This window comes from Eriocheir sinensis, chromosome 30 (assembly GCF_024679095.1).
Source record: "Eriocheir sinensis breed Jianghai 21 chromosome 30, ASM2467909v1, whole genome shotgun sequence".
Classification (NCBI taxonomy): Eukaryota; Metazoa; Arthropoda; class Malacostraca; order Decapoda; family Varunidae; genus Eriocheir; species Eriocheir sinensis.
Window position 1 is genome coordinate 8,616,881 of NC_066538.1, and position 12,500 is coordinate 8,629,380.

Genomic DNA, 12,500 nt, shown 5'->3' on the forward strand with positions numbered 1-12,500 from the left:
GTAGAATACAAACCCGACCGTATATAATAAAGAAGAGGACGAAGACGATGTAGAAGAAGAAGAAGAAGAAGAAGAAGAAAGGAAGAAAAAAACTATAGAAAGGAAGAAAGAAAGAAAAATTGTAGCAAACAGGAAATTAAATAAAAGAAGAAAAGGAAGAAAAATTTAAGAACGAGAAGGAGGAGGAGGAAGAGAAGAAAAAGAAGAGGAAGAGGAGGGAGAAGGAGGAGGAAGGAGAAACAACTATTACAAGGAAAGAAGATGAAGAAGAAAAACAAAAAGAAGAAAAAGAACAAGAAGAAACAACGATACTAAAATGGAGGAGAAAGAAAGAAACAAGAAAAAAAGCAAGAAAAAAAAAGAGATAGAACAAGAACAACAAGACGAAAAACAAGAAGGAGGAGGAGGAGGAATGAGAGGAGGCAGGAGAAAAAAGATTGTATAACGTGATCAAATGAAGGAAAGGCAAATATGACGAGTTTAGGGAGGAAGAGGGAGACGAAAAGAGGAGGAGGAGGAGGAGGAGGAGGCAGGAGAAAGAAAGATTGTAGCAAACAGGAGATCAAATAAAGAAAAAAATATGACGAGTTTAGGGAGGAAGAGGGAGACGAAAAGAGGAGGAGGAGGAGGAGGATGAGGAGGAAGAGGAGGCAGGAGAAAGAAAGATTGTAGCAAACAGATCAAATAATGAAAAAAATATGACGAGTTTACGGAGGAAGAGGGAGACGAAAAGAGGAGGAGGAGGAGGAGAAAGAAAGATTGTAGCAAACAGGAATCAAATAAAAGAAGAATAAGACGAAAAATTTAAGGACGAGAAGGAGGAAGAGAAAGAAGAAGAGGAAGAGGAGGCAGAAGGAGGAGGAGGAAGAAGAAGGGAGGATACAGAAAGATTGAAGCAAACAGGAAATCAAATATATAGAAGAAGAATAGGACGAAAAATTTAAGGACGAGGAGGAAGAGAAGAAAGAAGAAGAGGAAGAGGAGGGAGGAGGAGGAAGACGGAGGAAGAAAGATTGCAGCAAAAAGGAGATCAAACAGAACAAGAATAGGACGAGAAGGTGTTAAGGAAAAAGGAGGAGGAAGAGGACGACGAAATGAGGAGGAGTAGGAGAAGAAGAAGAAGAGGAGGAGGAGGGAACAAAAAGCTCAACAAAGGAAGCAACCGCGCCAGCCACAAGGTCACGTGGGCATGGGTCAGGGGTCACGTGGGCCAGATAATTAGGGCATGGGCAGGTGAGCTAAGGTGTGCAGACAGACGGACAGACAAAAGTAGACAGACAGACAGGCAGACACACAGACAGACAGACGCACAGACAGAGGGTAAGGGAAGGTGTGTGACAGAAGGGACAGACAAACACAGGTAGACAGGTAGACAGAAAAAGGACTGGCAGGTAAAATTAGGCCACGGGAAGGTGAGGGAAAGGTGTGAAGGGGGTAGGGGGGAGACAGGTCTGGAAAATGATGGGCTAACACACACACACACACACACACACACACACACACACACACACACACACACACACACACACACACACACACACACAGATATACTACAAATAGACAGACAGACGGAATTAAAACAGACAGATAAAGGGCCAGGCAATGATAGATATATACACTAACAATAAGAAATAGATAAATATATACGGACAGATAGAAAGATAGATAGATAGACAGACAGACAGACAGGCAGAAAGGTAAGGTAGGGCAATATATGCATAAATAAACTGACCCATATATGTTTGTACCGTAAGCAATAAGGAAGAAAGATTACAGCGGTGTGTGTGTGTGTGTGTGTGTGTGTGTGTGTGTGTGTGTGTGTGTGTGTGTGTGTGTGTACTATTCCCTTCCTTCCTGATCGTAATTAAACTTACTTCGCAATGCTAACAGGAACAATGTGTGTGTGTGTGTGTGTGTGTGTGTGTGTGTGTGTGAGAGAGAGAGAGAGAGAGAGAGAGAGAGAGAGAGAGAGAGAGAGAGAGAGAGAGAGAGAGAGAGAGTGAACGAAAGAAAGGAAGAAAGGAAAAACTAATTAGGTATGTACACAGAAAACGTAAAATAAAGAAATAAGAAAAAGAAAATTGGAAAAAACAAATCACTTATATAACGGGAGAAAGAAAAGAGAAAAAGAAAATAAAGAAAAACAACAATAACGCATCAAAAAACACACACAAAAAGAGAAAACACGAACATGAAAAAAAGACAATGAGAAAAAAAGCAAAAACGAAAGGAAGGAAAAAGAACGAAATATAAAACAAACAAACAAACAAAGAACGAAAACAAACATGAAAAGAAAAACAAACAAAAAAAATGAAGACAAAAAAGAACGAAACACAAAATAAAAAAACAAACACAAATAAAAAATCCAACATACCGCGAGACAGACAGACCGAGGAGAGGAAAAAAAAGGAGAAAAAAAAGAAGAAAAAAGGAAGGAAAAAATGAAAATGGGCTGGTTAACACTGCTCTCATTTTAGACTAACGACGTAGATAGGGAGAGCAGGAGGCAATGGAGGGAAGATGAAGGGGGGAGGGAAGGAGAGAGGAGAAGGAGGGAGGGAGAGAGGGATAGACAGAGAAATGAAGAGAGGGATAAAGGAAAGATGGGATAGAAAGAAGAGAGAGAAGAATGAGAGACGGTGGTGGTGATGATGATGGTGGTGATGGTGGTGTTGATTCTAGTTTTGAGTGGTGATGGTGGTGGTGAATTGGTGTTGTGTGGTGATGATGGTGATGGTGGTGGTGATGGTGGTGTTGATTCTAGTTTTGAGTGGTGATGGTGGTGGTGAATTGGTGTTGTGTGGTGATGATGGTGATGGTGGTGGTGATGGTGGTGTTGATTCTTGTTTTGAGTGGTGATGGTGGTGGTGAATTGGTGTTGTGTGGTGATGATGGTGATGGTGGTGGTGATGGTGGTGTTGATTCTTGTTTTGAGTGGTGATGGTGGTGGTGAATTGGTGTTGTGTGGTGGTGAGTGGTGGTGATGGTGATGGTGGTGTTGATTCTTGGTTTGAGTGGTGATGAGTGGTGGTGAATTGGTGTTGTGTGGTGATGGTGTTGCGTGGTGGTGTTGAGTCCTAGGAATGCACGAGTTTCGCAAGAGAATCTGAGACCGTTTAGCTCCCCTTCCTTCCCTCCCTCCTCCCTTCCCTTCCCTCCTCTTCCTTTCTTATCCCTTCCCTTCCATTCCTTCCTCTTTCTTTCTCTTCCCTCGTCTTCTCTTCCCTCTCTTCCTTTCCCTTCCCTTCCCTTCCTCCTCCCTTCTCTTCCCTTCCTTCCTCTTCCTTTCCCTTTCCTCGGCTTCTCTTCCCTTCCTTTCCCATCCCTCGTCTTCTCTTCCCTTCCCTTCCCTCCTCTTTCCTTTCCCTTCCCTCATCTTCTCTCCCCATCTTTTCCATTCCTTTCTCCTTCCTCTTTCCTTCCTTTTCTCCTTTCCTTCACTTCTATTCTTCTTCCTAATTCTTTCATCTCCTCCTCCTCCTCCTCCTCCCTTTCCTTCCCTCCTTCCTCTGTTCTCATCCATCTATGTCTTTATTCCTCTTTCTTCCTATTCTTCCTCTTCTCCCATCCCTCAATTCCCTCCTTCTTCTTTCCCTCCCATTTCTATTCCGTCCTTCTTTCTGCCCCTTTTTATCTTCTTCCTTTCCTTCCTCCTTTTCTTCTTCCTCCCTCTTCGTATACCCTTCCTTTCTCTTCTTCTTCATTTTCCTCCCTCCTCTTCTTCCCTTCCTTCTCATTCTTCGCCTTTTTCCTTCTCTTCTTCCTTACATCTTCTCCCTCTTCTTCTTCCCTTCCTTGCCTTCTTCCTCTTCTTCACCATTTCCTTCTCTTCCCTTGTTTTCCTACCAATCACTTACATTCAACACCACTACCTACATCAACACCATCCCTATCAACACCACACTCATCACCACCAAAACGAGAAATGCTTGTGACTTGACGCCTGAAAAATCACCATCATCACCATCATCACCACCAAAAAAAAGGAAGAGAGGAACCCGCACTATCACCACCACCACCACCACCACCAAACGACATTCCTGCAAGATAACACCAAGACACGCAACACCACCACCACCACCACCACCGCTACCCCCATCAACGTCACCACCACCACCATCACCACCAATCACAACCTTAACTGTCACAACAAGGCTTCGATTCACCATCACCATTACCCAATCACCACAATCAGCAATACCACATCGCCACTACACCATTCAGTCACCACCAATGTCATCATCACCAACTTACCCTAATTTCGTCAACACCAAATCACCACCAATTCTATCCTCATCACCATCATCACACCACCTTACATACCAGAGTCCATTCATCACCACACCGTCACCACACACCACTTCACACATGCATAATCAACATCACCACATTCGCAAAATCCAGTCACCACTACCATCACCACCACCATCACCTTCATCACCACCAAAAGTAAGTACGCACATAGATACACATGTACGCATAGACACTTTAAAACGTACACACTTACACAGTTTCAGTTTGGTGTCTGTCCTTTTTTTTTTTTCCTTTTTTTTCATATCCTTAACTTTCACCAGTTCTTTTCACTCACAAGTTTCCACGATTTCCCTTCCTTTCTTTTGTCTTCTTTCTCTTTTCCTTTCTTTCTTTTCTTTCTTATCTTTGTCAAGTTCATACCAGTCTTTCATTTAACTGTCCTTATCCTTATCTTTATCAAGTTCTTTTCTTTACCAATCTTTTACAGTTCTCTTCACCAACACACAAACACACACACAAACACAAAACCGGTCCCACTTCACTCTACTTCACCAGCATCACCGAAATTTAACACACAAACACACACACTTCACACACGAAAACTCACTCTTGAATCACCACCGAAATTAAGTCCGTAGCTCAGCACCTCTCAGCGCTTCACGAGATGCTGCTAAAGACGATGATGAGGATGCTGAACACGTGATAACCAGCATCCAAGAGAGAGAGAGAGAGAGAAAGGTAAGAGTCGCGTACAGGTAGAGAAAAAATAGAAAGGTAGAGTTAGAGAAGGAAAGATGACGGAGAGGTAGAGAATGAAAAGTGATGAAGAAAAGGAAGAGAGAGATTAAAAGATGAGGTAGAGAAGAAGAAATAGAAAGGAGGAGGTAGAGAAAGAAGGGTGGACGGTAGAAAGCTGACGAATATGTAGAGAATGAAGGGTAGCGTGAAGGTAGAGAAAAAGATGATGCAAAGAAGGTAGAGATAGAAAAATTATACAAAGATAGAGAAAAAGAAATGTAAAGATAGATAATACACAGGTAGATAAAAAGAAAGGTGACACACAGGTAGAGTACTGCGGCGCGTGGGTGAGAGTAGAGAATGAGAGAGGAGAGTGTGGCGAGGGAGAGGGTATGAGAGGCGGGCAGGAGCGGGTACAGACGGCAACCCTCACCGGCCACCGCGCGCAGGCTCACTGAGTTCGACTGAGTGTGACACGCCCGCCGCTGCCTGCCTCCTCCTCCTGCCCTACTCTCTCTCCCTCTCTCTCTCTGGCTGCCCAACCCATTTCCTCTCTCCACTCTCCTCCTACACTTCTCTTTTCCTCTCTTCTCTTTGCTTCTTACCCCGCCCTTCTCCTTCTCCTCCTCCTTCTCCTTATTCTTTTTCATACGCCTCAAAGAAGAGTCATACGTAAGCTTCCACGATGTGTCTCCTCCTCCTCCTCCTCCTCCTCTTAGTCAGTGCTTACTCATCACCTCAATCTGCCACTCCTTCGTCACGTCACGTCACGTCACTCACTCGTTCACTCACTCACTCACCCACTCACACGTCTTTTTTTTTCTTCTCCTTTTACTACTACTACTACTACTACTACTACTACTACGGCTACTACTATTACTGCTACTGCTACTATTACTACTACTACTACTACTACCACACACACACACACACACACACACGGTAATCCCCTGTGTAGTTAGGCCAAAGAGTGTTTCGTGTGTTTTAAGTGATGTGTATGTGTGTGTGTGTGTGTGTGTGTTGCGTAAGTGGCGGCGTGTAAGTATGAGTTATGTGTACACGAGAGATGGACGGGTGGGAGGGAAGAGGAAGGAAGGGTGTTAAGTGGGGGTGGGAAAATGGTTATGATACTGTTGTTGTTGTTGTTGTTGTTAGTGGTGTTGTTGTTTATGTCTGGCTGAGTGTGTCGTGAAGGCTTGAGAGTAAACAGGAAAAAGTGATGGAAAATTAGATAAGAAAGTTAGTGTTACTGTTTTTCTTGTTGTTGTTATTGTTGTTTGAAAAGAAAAGAAAAAGAAATAAAAAATAGTAATGATGATGATACCAATGGAAAACAATTCACTAATAATGAAAAAAAAATTAAAAAGTGAAAAAAATAATGAACGTGCGAAGGAAATTAGGTTTGGAAAGCAATGCATAGAAAAAATAAAGAAAGAAGAGAAACGATAAAATAGACACGAATATAAGGAGAAACAAATCAAGTGTGTGTGTGTGTGTGTGTGTGTGTGTGTGTGTGGTTTAACGCACGGCTCGTACACACACACACACACACACACACACGTACAGGTTTTTAGTTGCCTGGGCAGCCAATCAGAGGTCGCATCACTTGCCCTCACCTGAACACAGCTTACCTGGGCACCGCTAATGGGGGGGTGTCCTACCTGTGTGTGTGTGTGTGTGTGTGTGTGTGTGTGTGTGTGTGTGTGTGTGTGTGTGTGAGAGAGAGAGAGAGAGAGAGAGAGAGAGAGAGAGCTTACGTCAGTTGAAAGTCCCAAAGGAAATCTATTTCTCTGATTCACTAGTCTAGGCACACACTCACCTCTCTCTCTCTCTCTCTCTCTGTGTTTAGGAACCCAAGACGTTCAAGACCTTACCACTAAAACCACAAACTGAACCGTGTGTGTGTGTGTGTGTGTGTGTGTGTGTGTGTGTGTGTGTGTGTGTGTGTGTGTGTGTGTGTGTGTGTGTGTGTGTGTGTGTGCGTGCGTGCGTGTGTGTGTGTGTGTGTGTGTGTGTGTGTGTGTGTGTGTGTGTGTGTACCTTGGACTGGTGCAACTTTGTTTATCTTGGTTGGGAACGTATACACACTTCTTCCTCTCCTCCTCCTCCTCCTCCTCCTCCTCCTCCTCCTTTTCTTTTCTCCTTCCTTCCTTCCTTCCTTCCTCTGACCTCCTCCTCTTCCTTCGTCCTATTTCTGTTCCCTCTCTTCACTAACACCACAAGCATTTTTATCCTCCTCCTCCTCCTCCTCCTCCTCCTCCTCAGTGTTCATCCCGCGGGTAAAGGAGAAGAGAGCAAGAGGAGAATGTAAAGAATGTAAAGGAAGAATGTGGAAGAGAGAAATAGACGGGAATAGAACAGAGGAAGAGAAATAGAAAGGAAAAGAAAGGAACATAAGGGAGACAGAAAAGGGAGTTTGTAAAGACTTGAAAAGGGAGGAGGGAAGACAAGGGAAGACAGAGAGAGGGAGAGAAGGACACTGAAGAAAACAAGATACAATAACAATACAATATAATACAATAGCAAAACGAAAGTAATAAACAGAAAAATATAGACAGGAAAACTAAAACGAATGCGAATAGAAGGAAGAAAGAAAAGGAATGTTGACAGACTTGAAAAGGAAGAAGGAAAAGGGAATGAAAGAGGAGAGGGACAACAACAACAACAACAACAACAACAACAACAACAACCACAACAACAACAACAACAAACCCATTAACACAAAACAGAAACAGGAGACAGACACACATACACATAAACACACATACATGCAAAAAAAAAAAAAAAAAAAAACTGCAAAACTAAAACAGTGCAAAAACAAACAAACTCAAAAGGAAAACAAACAAAAAATAATGAAACAGTAAGAAGATAAACACACAAACAAACACACACACACAAAAAAATAGACAGCAAAACCAAATAAAAAAAAAGAAACTAAAAAAAATGAGAACTAAAAGAAATAATGATTCAATATAAAGTCTTCAGCGCGGGTCAGACTTTTAATGAAGAGCACGACAGGTGAATGAAGATGAGAGGTGGGGGGGGGAGGGGGGAGGGGGGTAAAGGTGAGAGAGGGGGGAGGGAAGGGGGAGGAAGGGAGGGAAGGGAGAGGGAGGGAGAGGAAGGGAAAGGTTATAGCAAGTTCAGCGAGGTGGTATACATGAGAGGAATGTGAGATATGTGTACTCTCTCTCTCTCTCTCTCTCTCTCTCTCTCTCTCTCTCTCTCTCTCTCTCTCTCTCTCTCTCTGACGTTCTCTTTAGATCTCTCAGCAATCTTTTCTAGGCCGTTTGCATCCTCCTCCTCCTCCTCCTCCTCCTCCTCCTCCTCCTCCTCCTCCTCTTCTTCCTCCTAAGGCCCATTCTTCACTCTTGTTTACATCTTTTCTCCTTCCTCCTATTCACTCCTTCGCGTGGAGAGAATGGGAGGAGGGAAATGAATAATAAATAAGATAAGATTACGGCGCCGTTTTCATCCCTCTCTCTCTCACACACACACACACACACACACACACACACGCACACACACACACACACACACACACACACACACACACACACACACACACACACACATCTGGTCCTGTCATTTCACGATCTCATCAACATCCTCCTCCCATTCCTCCTCCTCCTCCTTCTCCTCCTCCTCCTCCTCTTCATTCATTCTTTCTCCTCCTCCTTCTCCTCTTTTTTCTCTTTTTTTTTACTTTAACTATTATTATCATTATGTTCTTCTTCTTCTTCTTCTTCTTCTTCTTCTTCCTCCTCCTCTTCCTTCTTCGCTACCATTACCTCCTGCACTTCCTCTCTCAACACCTCCTTAGCATCTAAATTTTTCCTCCTCCTCCTCCTCCTCCTCCTCCTCCTCCTCCTCTTCCTCATCCCTCAATCACCTCCTCCTCTGCATCCTAATGTTTGTTCTTGTTCTTGTTCTTTTTTTTCCCTTCTTCTTTCTCCACCATCTGCAGCTCTCATCCACTCTCCGCCATCTGCCTCTTCCTCCATCTTCCTCCTTCTCCTGCACCTCCCACCTGCCTCCACCTTTACCTGGACGTTAATTAAGGCAGGTGCACACCGTAACCCTTATCCTTACCCCCCACCCCCCTTACACCTCATTATAATAAATATCACCACCACCACCACCACCCCTCCCCCTCCCCCCACAATTACTACTACTTCTACTACTACTACTACTACTACTACTACTACTACTACTACTACTACTACTACTACTATCACCACTACTACCATCACCACGTATACGTATATTCTCTTGCACCATCACCCCAATCACCATTTTTGTTCATCATCATCATCATCATCATTATCATCACGTTTGTTTTTCTCCCATCATCATCATCATCATCATCATCATCATCGTCATCACCACTACCTCCACCTCCACTACTATAATCACCACCACGTTCTGTTCACCACCAACACAACCACTACATTCACTACTTTTGTTCATCATCACCACCACCGCCACCACCACCACCATCACCACCATCACCACTATCACTACTACTACTACTACTACTACTACTACTACAATCAATACTACCACGCTTTGTTCGTTACCGTCACTGTCATAATCACCACATTTGTTCACCACCACCACCACCATCATCATCATCACCACGACCATCACCACTAAATTTACTATATCATCTCCACTTTCTCGATCTTTAGACGTAGTAGTAGTAGTAGTGGTAGCGGTAGTGGTAGTAGTAGTAGTAGTGGTAATGGTAGTAGTAGTAGTAGTAGTAGTAGTAGTAGTTGTTGTTGTTGTTGTTGTTATTATTGTTCTTCTTCTTCTTCTTCTTCCCAATCACCTCCTCCACCTTTGCTATCTTCTTAACCTTTCACCTCTTCCACCACCACCACCACCATCTCCTCCACTACCTCCTTGCATTTCACCCTCATGTACACTACCACGACGATCTCGACCTCCACCTCCTCCTCCTCTTCCTCCTCCTCCTCCTCCTCCTCCAAAACAATGCAGAGTGATCCTCGGCAGATGGTGCGAGATTAACACACAATGATCCTCCTCCTCCTCCTCGTGTCATTCATCCTGTTTTTCTTCCTTAATTCTGCATCTGCTCCTCCTCTTAGTCCTCCTGTCACCCTTCCTGTTTTTCTGTCTTTATATACCTCCTCCTCCTCCTCCTCCTTTTATTCTCTCATTCTTTCTTCTTCTTCTCTTTCCTCCACTCAATTCTTCTCCCTTGTCAGTCAGGGGTGGGGAGGAGCCTTCGCCTTTGCTGTCCTTCATCTTCCACCTTTGATTAGATAGTTAGTGTAACTTGTCACAAACAACCTCGTCAGGACCAGCAGGTCTGCTGTTGTCTGTTCTTCCTTTGTGGTTCTTTGTGTTCCTTTTATTGTCATTTATTCTTTTTTCTTCCTTTTTGTTTTCTTCTTCTTCTCTTTCCTCCGCTCAATTCTCCTCTCGTGTCAGTCTGTCTCTTTTCCTCCATCGATTCATCCCTCTCCCTCCTCCTCCCCCTTCTTTCTTCTTCTTCTTCTTCTTCTTCTTCTTCTTCTTCTTCTTCTTCCTCCTCCTCTTCTTTCTCCTTCTCCCCCTCCTCTTCCTCCCCCGCTTCATGAATATAATCAACACAAGCATCACATTCAAATTACCTCCACAAACCAATATAATTCAATTCACTTATTAATTTACTTTCTAATTAGCAAACGTAATAATAAACTAATGCATTGCGAATCTCTTTTAGGCTTTGTAATCCTACCTGTTTCGCTGCTAATTAAGGTGGAATTACGTCTCACCTGAAGCTAATTACCTGTTTGTTACGTGTGGCTAATTAGAAAATGTGAGAAGGAAGGAGGGAAGGAAGGAAGGAGGGAAGGAAGGAAGGAAGGAAGGAAGGAAGGAAGGGAGGAAGGAAGGAAGGAAGGAAAGAAGGAAGGGAGAAAGGATTGATGGAAGGAAGGAAGAAAGATATAAAGGAATGAATTAATGAAGGAAGGAAGGAACAATAGAAGACTAGAATGAAGAACGGAAGGAAGGAAGGAAGGAAGGAAGGGAGGATAAAGGGAAGGAAGAAATGGATGAACGAATGAAAGAATGAAGAAATAAAGCAAGAAAGGAAAATAGGAAAGAAGAAAAAATGGAAAAAAAAAGTTGATAAAGATAGCAGACAGATATGAATTTAATAAGGAGAACCAGTAGTAGTAGTAGTAGTAGTAGTAGTAGTAGAAGCGGTGATGAAGCACGTATACTAGTGGTGGTGATGGTGGTGTTTGTGATGGGAAAGTTCTAGTGGTGGTGTTGTTGGTGGTGTTGTTGTTGGTGCTGTTGTTGGTGGTGTTGGTGGTGGTGTTGTTGTTGATGCTGGTAGTGATGGTGTTTGTGATAGGAAAGTTATAGTGTTGGTGTTGGTGGTGGTGTTGTTGTTGGCGGTGATGGTGGTGGTGGTGATGGTGGTGGCGGTGATGGTGGTGGTGGTGGTGATGGTGGTGGTGGTGGGCGGAGCAGCATTGGCGCCGATACTGTCTAAATCTCTCTCGCCCACACACCTCCAATGGTTACTCCACCCTCACTCCCCTCCGCCCTCCACCTCCTCTCTCTCTCTCACCCCCTCCACCCCCTCCTCTCATTCCCTCCTCCTCCCTCCAACTTCCTTCACTCACTCTCATCCTCCTCCTTCACCTCTCTCTCTCTCTCTCTCTCTCTCTCTCTCTCTCTCTCTCTCTCTCTCTCTCTCTCTCTCTCTCTCTCTCTCTCTCTCTCTCTCTCTCTCTCTCTCTCTCTCTCTCTCTCTCTCTCTCTCTCTCTCTCTCTCTCTCTCTCTCTCTCTCTCTCTCTCTCTCTCTCTCTCTCTCTCTCTCTCAAGGAGGACAAGGAATAAGAAGTTCGATTACGAAATGCGCGGCGTTAAACTCAAAAGCGTTCAATGCGTTAAGGACTTGGGGGTCAAAATCGCGTCAAACCTCAAATTCTCACAGCAATGCATCGATGCAGTAAATAAAGCGAACAGAATGTTGGGCTTCATTAAAATAAACTTTTTATTCAAGAATAAAGGTGTAATACTTCCACTATACAATAGTCTAGTCAGACCCCACTTGGAGTATGCGGTACAGTTTTGGTCTCCCCACCATGCAAAGGACATTGCTAAATCAGAAGGTGGTCAGCGTCGGGCAACAAAAATTATCCCTTCCTTGCGCAACAAATCTTACGAAGAAAGGCTTTCCACCCTTAACATGTTCTCTCTTGAGAAACGTCGCCTCCGAGGAAAACTGATCGAATGTTTTAAAATACTTAATGGTTTCACGAATGTAGACAGATCAACTTTTGTTTATGATCGATGACACTTTGCGTACGAGGAACAATGACGTAAAACTTAAATGTAGACAAGTAAATTCAGACTGCACCAAATTTTTCTTCACCAACGTTGTAGTGTGAGAATGGAATAAGCTCCCACCGTCAGTGGTCCAGTGTAACACGATTGACTCCTTCAAAAACAAGCTCGACCGTCACTTACTTCAACT

At 43.7% G+C, this 12,500-nt stretch overlaps 1 protein-coding gene across 3 annotated transcripts in view; it reads right to left on the minus strand.

Annotated features, from left to right (window-relative positions):
* LOC127005551 (serine/arginine repetitive matrix protein 1-like) overlaps nucleotides 1-12,500 on the minus strand; it is a 67,787-nt gene that overhangs the window by 50,842 nt on the left and 4,445 nt on the right. Inside the window, exon 1 of one of the 3 annotated variants that reach the window (XM_050874482.1) lies at nucleotides 4,862-5,764. The exons of 1 other annotated variant lie outside the window; for it this stretch is intronic. The gene's annotated coding sequence lies outside the window, so the exon portion shown is untranslated. Of the gene's footprint in view, nucleotides 1-4,861; nucleotides 5,765-12,500 lie in introns of those variants that run through there. One more of the 3 variants, XM_050874480.1, reaches the window with a different exon arrangement.